This window comes from Leuciscus leuciscus, assembly GCF_965113295.1.
Source record: "Leuciscus leuciscus genome assembly, chromosome: 11".
In the NCBI taxonomy this organism is placed as follows: Eukaryota; Metazoa; Chordata; class Actinopteri; order Cypriniformes; family Leuciscidae; genus Leuciscus; species Leuciscus leuciscus.
Window position 1 is genome coordinate 19,962,043 of NC_138735.1, and position 9,960 is coordinate 19,972,002.

Sequence of the window (9,960 nt, forward strand, 5' to 3'; positions counted from 1 at the left end):
GTTGGGCAAAAAGATTTGCTTGAGCATTTTTACTGGTTGAAGCTATGTACTGTATGTTAATTTTTTTAACAGAAAATAATTAGGCCTAGACGACTTATAGTTGACTCAAAAAAATTTATTTTGATAATTAGCTTAAATATCCTGGGATGTTTCAGAAACATTCATGTTGACACTGCAGGTTCACAAAAAAAAAAGAGTGTTAAATTGACTCTCCTCAGAGTTTGAGTCAAGAGTGTTAAAATGAACACTGAAGCAGTGTTAAAGTTAATGAGATAAGTGATTAATTGCATGATGATTGACCCTTAGTGAAGACATCTGATATTAACAATCAGAATCAATGAAGGAAAGCGTCGCCATTTTTAGGTCACCATTATGGAGGTCAGTGTTAACTTAAGTTGGGCTCTTGACTGAAAGCAACTCAACTGACATATCTTAAAATAAAAAATCTTAAAAAAAAATTTTTTTTCAAGATGCACACCAGGCTTTATCTAAGCCCTGTCTGTGAAACCAGGGGCCTATACCATGTAGCCGGATATGTTTCAGTTTGGTTTGCGCCAACCCTGGGTTTTAGGCACCATGAAAGTGGTTTGGCTTTTAGCGGTGTTCATCGCCATAGTAACTCCACGGCTAACCTGGTGTGGGGAAGGTTATGTTCCAGGTGAGAGGTTGCAAAACGAACTTGGACCAATCAGCTGTGAGCAAAGTGACACATGTCTGATGCGATAGTCACTCCCCCTGTTTCTACTCCAAATTAAAGGTCACTACAGCAAATTATTTTAAAGACAAAATCGTCTGGCTTTTAGTAGCCTAACGCTTATTTAGAATATTATTTTTGTATGATATAGATATTATTTATACCCTTAATCGATCACACATGTACAATTTTAGTTTATAAATCATTATTATGCAGTTTAAATGAATAAATGTATAAAGGTAATATAAATATGCTTTAGAATCAATAGATAAAGCTATAAAATGAGTACATGTGAGCTTAAATGTTCAATTCTCTCTATACCTTTATCAACTGTATAAATTAACTTCACAACTTTTACTTGCACTGATATAGCAAGACTTTTTCTTTTAGTTGTCCTCTTTCATAGACAGCTATTTTCTTCTTGCTGTGTAAATTTGTTTAAATTCTTAATATTTTTCAATCTCGTAATATTCTGCAGAAGAGAGAAGTGAATTGCGCCGCTTCTCTCGTGAGAAATGAATCGCAGTTTCACTCTTTTCCACTCACGTGATTGGCTGTTTGCTACTGATGTCACACTTAAACTTCTAAACTCAGGATCAAAGCCTGAGTTGACCGAGAAAGATGATGATCAGCATCATGGTAACAACAAAGCCTGGTTGGATTGGTTTGGTTTTGTCAACTCGAAACTAATCCTGTAACCCTGAGTTTGTTCAACTACCATCATGGTACAGGCCCCAGGCCTATATGTTTCCAAACAAACTATATGTTTTAGAATGTCTTAGCTTCACATTCAGAATTTCTTATGACCATAAAAGTTTAATTGTATTGTTTTGAATTTTTTTAATCGCCTTTGAGTGGACATTTTTCTTGTAATAATTCATGTGACTTATAAACATTTATATCAGATGGTGTTTGTAGGGTTGTAATATATGTATCAGAACATTGGGTGGCAGTATAAAACTATAGTGTCTTATAGGCTGAGGGAGCTGTGTACATTTTATAGGTTCAGATGATTGTCAACAGTGCACGAACATGGATTAAAAAGGTTTAGTTTACTTTTCAAAAAAAATGTTGTTTAATATAAGGTAAAAGTAAAGATTTGGTAAAGATAAAAGACAAAAAGGTCAGATGTCTTTGGGTTCAGCTATTACTATGTAGGTTTCATATCCTCTCTTTTGATTCTTTTGAACTGAACATACGACCTGTTGTGTGTAAATAAATAAAAAACTGCTGTTGACTTTATATGATAATGAGGTTTAATGTTAAAACTTAAAGGTGCTCTAAGCGATGTTGGGTGACGTCACTTCTTGTTGATGTTCAAAGTATTGTCAAACAAAACCAAGCGTGCCGCACAAGCCCTGAAAAGTGAAGCCAAAACGTCTCGATCGCCCCCCGGTGACTGGTCCTAGTATAGGTCATAAGCCCCGCCTCCCCGTGTTATTCAACGGGACGTGAGACCAACTAAACAATTAAATTACACTTCAAATATCTTTTTTCCAAACGTGGTTTATTTCATTTGCTGTCGTTTTTATCGCGCTGATGTAAGTTCAAGTGTCTGTTTCAAAAATAAGTTGGTTTTTAGTTAGTTACGTGATGCGGTGGTGTAACGTCATGATTGACAGCTGTGATTGACAGGTTCTCTGAGCGAAGTAGTCGCTGAAGCACCAACGGACATTTTTTTCGGGATCTTCGGAGGACTGAGGAGATTGTATTTACTTTATTTTAACAAGCCTCTTGTCGTACTGCAATCAATTTTTAAAAAAGTGTGCAGAATGCACTCTCCCTGAGTGCATTCTGCGAGAGTGAGGGCGGAGCGTTGATTTCGCGGCTTTACTTCCTGCTCACTACTGCGCAGGTCTGGTCCCGAGATCGCTACTGCGCAGACTCAAGTTCTAATATGTCAGCGCCATATCGGGACACTGGCGGCTTCAGTTCTCATCAATGGAAGAGAGCGAAGGGGCGTCGTCCATCTTTTTTTACAGTCTATGAACAAAACAGAGGCTAGCTCGACCCTCCCTCCTCCTCATCCCGTCCCTTCCCCCTCCCTTCCGTGCTTCCTGTAACAGTCATGAACCATTTAGAAAAACCAAACTGGATTTACCCACCTGTCCAGCAAAAACAGAGCCACCTGAATTTCGGATTGGAAGCCCTTCTGCCGGCGGAGTTCTCGCCACCTTTTGAATGCTTTTCTGATGTAAATTCGGGACTTTGTGCTTTCCTTCTCCTATTCCCTCTTCTTTGTTATTTGTTCATCGGAACGTCGTCTCTTTGGTCGTGTGTCGGCCATATCAAAATTCTCAAGAATATAATTTTTTAACGTTAGTCGTTGTCGTTGTCTAGGACATCTCTCCTCTAGCTAACTTCCCTCTTCATGCTTCTCTCTCCTCCACTCCCCACACCCCCCTTCATGTGCACGCGCACTAACACCCCAACCCCCACCCCCAAATCATTCTTGTCGGTTATTGGCTGGAACACTGTTTGTTGTGATTCATGGTCCAGGCTGGGCCAGTTTGTTTTTCTTGCCCAGATCGCGTTTTTTTTACCGTGTGTTCAGGGGACCAGGAGCTAGCGGATAGTGAGATGTTTTCTGTATGTAACAAAAAATGTTATGGCCTAAAAAACGCATGACATCGCTTAGAGCACCTTTAAGCTGAGATCTGGGACTTGTATGGGTGTAATTTCAACTTTATGATCACTTCTGTTGGTCCATCCTCTTAGGCTATGATCTTTATTTACAGAGATTAGGAAAGTCTTGCGAGTAATGCTGCCTTTTAGAGTGGCAATACTGACCAAGGAAAATGGTGTAGGTCACTGAGTAATGCTGGACAAGAAAAACAGTGCAGGCATTACACTTCCAAGTGTTGCTGTCTCTTGCCTGGCAATGGTGCACTGAAAGCTTGGCAGTATTCACTCACCTTCAGTCCAACAGATTAGTGCAGATGTTTGGTTTGACCCAGATCACTCTCTACTGCACTGATCCATTTCTTTTCTGTGTTAAACAAGCATGAGAGGATCAGTCCCGGTGTTTTGATTCTGCAGTTGGCGCTCACAGGTCTGGTTTGAGGGCGTAGTCATAGAGCAACTAACATCTCTTTTACTTTCGGAGGAGTTTAAGATGCCTATTCAGAGCACCTTCAGAAAGATCACAGTTGCCAGTGTGACACTGCTTCAGAAAAAATCAGCATGAAACTTAAGCTGCGGAAGTCTTTTCTTCCCTATTGAGACGTAAATTTAAGTGAAACTGCTTCTCAAATGAAAAAAATGTAGGGTGGGATTTGATTTTGTCCATCAGGATTTGATTGGATGGTTGGTGCTTGCTATTGCTGTGATGTCATGTGAGTGACAGTTTGTCCCGCCCTCGTGCCAGTAAACATCATCAGAGAAGAGGGATGGGAGCTTATTTTGTTTTAAAGATTATGAGGGCATGTGAATAAAAAGAATAATAATAAATGAAAAAAAAAGTATAAAAAATGAATATACAGTTTTGACTATGATATCGAATAACGTACATTTTAACTTCAACCTTCAAGCTCCTCCCATTACGTCCAGAGAAGGGTATCTGGGCGTCAAGCTCCACCTATTGGCTCTGCAGTGAGCCACCTCTCGCCACTTGGCCAATTAAATTTGAGGACCAGAAGTAAAGGTCCGTTCACACTAAAAAAGATAACTAAATTAGCTTCCACCAGGACCATAGCTATGGTATCCGGGGCCCTGGTGCAGGTTGTTGCTGCATGATGGATTCTGATTGGCTTTCAATGTATTAAACTTTCTGAAAGTGATTCCAACAATATATATTGCTTTTCGTCATTCATCAGCTGGAAAAAAATCGTTCACAAAATGATTTAAACTATGTTATTTCTCTGTGCCATTATTGTTACAGTTCTGTTGTGGACATATTTATCTTCATCATTATCATTGTAGTTATCATCCTTGGTGCAAACAAGCCTTAGAATGGTTATTAAAACTATAGTTAGTTGACGTTACAGTCCCCAGTGTGAACGGCCCGTATTGTTTAATAAGGAAAGATGCCTTCATTGTTTTTCTCAGAAATTGTGAAGGAAGTTAGTCTTACTGAAGTTGTGCCTCACTTTTTCCTCCTCAAAGTTAAACGTTTACTTAGACCCTTCGCACTGTCTTAACAAAAGGGTGATTAACAACACGTTAACATTCTTTCTGAATGATAAACGCGGATGTCCTCAGAGAAAGACATAGTGGCATGAATCATTAATCTGAGGATTAATGGTTTGGTGAGATAGTTGATTTTTTTTAGCTTGCCTTGCTCTACTCACATCACATAGGCCTACTGTAAATTGCTTTGTGCCTCACCCATATCTGATGTTTTATTCAATATGAGAATATCTTTTGTTTGAACATTGCCATCAAGTGTTTGCTATTCAAATTCAGAATTTTAGGGAATTATTTGTTACCTCTTTCTCCCCCTGAGACATTTGTATTGCATTCCAACTTGTGATTGTAAGTTCATTCATGCACACATGCACCAATCAGAAAAAGGAAATGGATTTTTCATAGGTAAACATGTGTGTCCAAGACTGTCAAAACAGTTTCCACACTTGACTGGTCCATGTGAAATGCATTTGTACTGGAAACGCACTTAACACGGCTCTCAGCTGGACTCTGGACTAGTGTTGAAATTATCATCTTCACCAAATAAGCTTCTAATAATGGCATTCCCACAATGCTTGGTGACCGAGTGTCAATTGCTGTTATTCTCAGCCTCATGATTCAGATAGGACCAGAGGAAGGGATCCTGCACAGCACACAAAAGAGCCACAAGAACCATGTCCGGTACTGTACCATCTCCATCTTTTTTTACAATAATCTTTGTCCTGATAAATCATAGTGCTTTCAGTGAAAATGAGACACTGCAGAGACTTTTGTTCTGTTTCAAACACGAGACGGAAACACTAATTGAGGCAGTTCTTTGGCAGCATTGTGAATATCTGATTTAAACAACGTTTTTGCATTGATATCATGAATGTATAGAGATTTAATAAAGTCAGTTTACATGGTCTTACATGGCCTAGTTCTGTTTGAAAGACAGTGATTTACTGAATATTTATCATTTTAAACATAACATTAAATAGATAGTTTGGCACAAAAGGAAGGTTTATACCCATTAAGATACAATATCTCTTCTATCAGAGATACCTGGTCAAGATGGACCAAGACTATATGACTTTCTTTTTTTAATTGAATACTGTACAAAAGATGTTTCAGTGCCTAGTCACTTTCATTGCACTTTTTTCCATGCAATGGAAGTGAATAGTGACTGCCATTATGTCTAATAACATGTCTTTGATCAGCATGAAGTGAGTAAATATCTCTTTAATGTTTTATATATTTATGGGATTTTGCAGTCTTGATTATGTGAGTTTTAAAAATGATGCTCCACAAACATCAGTGTGACCCGCCGTACACTAACGTTCCATGAATATTTTATACCTCACATACAAAGTATTCTACTGGGACGTTGTATTCTGCCCTACAGTTTCGGTCTATTTAGAGGTTGCCAAGACCACATTGAAGATCTGAGATTCTAAATCTACACTACTTTTCAAAAATAAAACTTTTTTGCACTATAAAAAAAATCTTTTCATGATTTATTACAACAGGTTTTCTTTTGTCAAATCTAGTTAAATTATGTGGTTGAGATAACATAATATTTTGAGTTTATGTTGATTAAACCAAACTCCATTGTTTTAACTCAATTTTTTATTTATTTAATAAGACTGGAGAAACTTGAAGAACTGGAAGAGAGGGCTACTCTCTGAGAAAACAAAGGAAATTAACATTTGAACTCTCTTGCTATATTACCATCCCCATTCGAGACACAATCACACTTGAGTTGATCACCTCCCAATTTACACATCATTCCCTTCACCCATCCCTACCTGAATTCACCCACAAATCTATATGGTTTAATATGAACAATTATCATACAGTATTATACTGTACATGTTTGGTATCATTTGAAATGTCTCAGTGCGACTGGTACAAAGGTCTCATTCACACAGAAGTAAACCAAAAAGGTAATAAGGTGTGGAGAGTTTAGAGATATCTTGTTAACTGCTGTGGGTGTGCCCCCATGTAAATCAACCCTTGTCCCCATAAGTCTGGGACGGCAATTTGTAACTCAAATTAGCCTGTGATGCTGGCACTCCGCATCATGTATTTTATAACGTCAGGTTTGCATATTCTCTCTTTATTCCAGAGCATTTGATGTTTTGTATTTATTATCTTTGAACTGATTATGAAATTGCCATGATACATTTACCTGACATAATAAATTGTTACATTTGATTTTATTCCGACTGACTCTGAAATAGTTTTCTAAAGTAGATTAAACCGATTCGTATGCTACCGCAAGTTTTGCGTCAGATTAGTGATGACTAATAATTCAAGTGTACGTGTTTTGCAAAGACAAGAAGTAAATTTCTGTTAAGGGCAACAAACGTGCTGCTTGACGAACCTAAATCTGGGTGTGTCTTACCTCTGTTTTAATTGAATGTTACTTTGTACGTGGGAAACCACGGCATGGCCAATCCAAAGCTATTATAAGACAAGTAAAGTTGGTTGACTTATATCTAGTGACCATACCTCTACTGAAGTAAACGTTACTTTAATTTCAAGTGTATGCAATCACGGGGCCTATACCAAAGTATCTTTGACTGTGTAAGCGTGAATGCGACCGATCTCAGGTATATAGCAATTACCTCTGTTTGGTGACCGAAGCTGGCGAGCTTGTGATCGTGACACCCACGTTAAACAAGGCGTGAGGACCTCTGAGTGACATAGCTTCCTAATATGAACGGGTAAAATATAAGAGTTAAAAAGAACAATCAAATGTATTGCTAAACTATTATATAATTGACCAATAACCAATTGGCAATCTAACTTAAATACAAGGTCATGATAAAATGGAGTCAGATAAAAGCTTAAATGGAATTAAATTACTTTGTCACGTGGAAAGACAGTAATGCGCAGAGACCTTCACCCCATTCTATCGGATGCCGATATTAGGCCAATCTAGATGGGCTTATAATTTCAATGCACTTAATTTTTAGGCAACCAGGTTACTTACTTTAAGTTAAACCAACAATATTTTTTTTTGTGGAAAGAAATTAATATATATATATTTTTTAGAAAGGATGCATTAAATTAATCAAAAATGGCAATTCTATTTCAAATAAATGCTGTTCTTTTGGACTTTCTATTCATCAAAGAATGCTGAAAAAATTTATCAGTTTCCACAAAAAATATGAAGCAGCTCAACTGCTTTCAACATTGATAGTAATAATAAAGGTTTCTTGAGCAGCAAATTAGAAAGATAATGTGAAGACTGGGGTTAAATTAGAAAGCAGTTGTTTTAAATTGTAGTAATATTTCAAATATTTCTCATTACATTACTAAATATTACTCAATTTATCTGTTTTACTAGATTTTTGATCAAATAAATGCAGTCTTGGTGAACATATATAAGATACTTCTTTCAAAAACATTTAAATATCGTACTTTTGAACAAGACAAATGTAAAACAAAGATGTTATGGCTTTAAATGAATAGTCTGCACTCTTTCTCACTATTCAAATGAGCTAATTATGACATTTATCATGTGACGACTTTGCACAAAAGGTCAGATGTTCTTGCTTTCCAAGCTCAAGCACATCATCAGGTTTTACACAAACTTGTGGAGTTCATTAAATCAAAAAAAGGGACAAACCAAATACTAAGAAAATCTGAAATCTTTTGGTCACCCTCTGTATTTAGCATGAGATGAGTCTTTCATTTGAAATTCATTATGAAACTCCAGATCCTTAGAATTCCAGTTTTTACAGCATGCATTCTTGATGCATAGTTTTCTGAGAAATGATGAAAAGTCAATGACTAATATTCTATTTTATCTTTAACTTTGACTTATGCTTTTAAAATAATTTAAATGCCACTAAACGAGTCTTAAATTTAAGTTATACACCCACATATGACATTTATAGACACTACTGACTAATTTATATGGTGGATACATATTATACCAGAAACTTCCTCAAATAAGATTGTATTTACATAAGCCTTTTGAGAAATACATATTAAAATATAGATATTAGAAATATATTAAAATGACTATATAATATTAAGATATGAATAACACTTAATTATTTACCCCCACTGTGACTTAATAAGTTAGTGTCTGGATTTAAGCGTGAAATAAATACTCCATACTGAGACATTTCAGGGACTTAATGTATGTAATACTGATGATTTTAATTTAAATTTTTTACTTGTTATACAGTACACAGGTTAAAAGGATCAAGTCTATTTTTGAAATGAGACCTTGAAATGAGTCTTCATGTTGTTGTGAAAGCTTTGCATTTCATTGAGACAGAGTTTTCCTATCAGTTCCGCAATATCAAACCCTTCATTAAAGAACAAACAAAAAATGAGCAGAGAAGTCCTGTTGAGAGAGCTTTGCTTTGTAGTGCTTACCTCCTGAATCTGAAATGAACACTTAAAAGCAAACTTTTAAGCACAGGAGTTAACTCGCATTTTTATAGGAATTTGAAGTCATTGGCCTGATGCAGTCATACTGAACAAAGGAACGCTGTTTGTAATTAGAAATGGAAATTAAGCTGTGCGATTTTTATCAAAGACTTCAGACGTTGATGAATCCTACTCGGTTTAATCGCAGAAGAGTTCTTGCTGGTTATCTTAAGCTTTGCTTTGCAGCTCCTTGCAGTTTATTTCTTAAGCACAACATGACTAGCTCGTGCGTAGAATAACAATATGCACTCACTAACAGATTAGCTTTGTTTAAATAATGATAACTGATATCAAAGCCTGTGAAAAAGATCCAGAATTTTTGTGAGAGTGCCATTGACATTTGCATAGATATTGCAGCATTGGCTTTGCTAGCGGTTCAGAACAGCCACGTTTTCATCCTAATTTAGAAGGAGATGCGAATAAGCCTATATGTTTTGCTTCCTAGTCTTCCTCGGAGCATGGTATAGGCACCAGTCTGTGTTTGATGTTAGAGGTCTGCTCCATTCATGTGTGAAATTCTCCACCTCTGGAAAAATCAAACACATAAACCCATTAAAACTTGTGCGAGTTGCCACAGGGTGAGTCCGCTCCACTGAGAGCGCATCTCCCTTGGAATTTGGGAGGAAATGTCAAGCCATCTTTAAAGTAGAAAAAAAAACATAAATTATTTCACAGCTGGCACTTAGCTTGATTCTGTTCGCTCATTCACT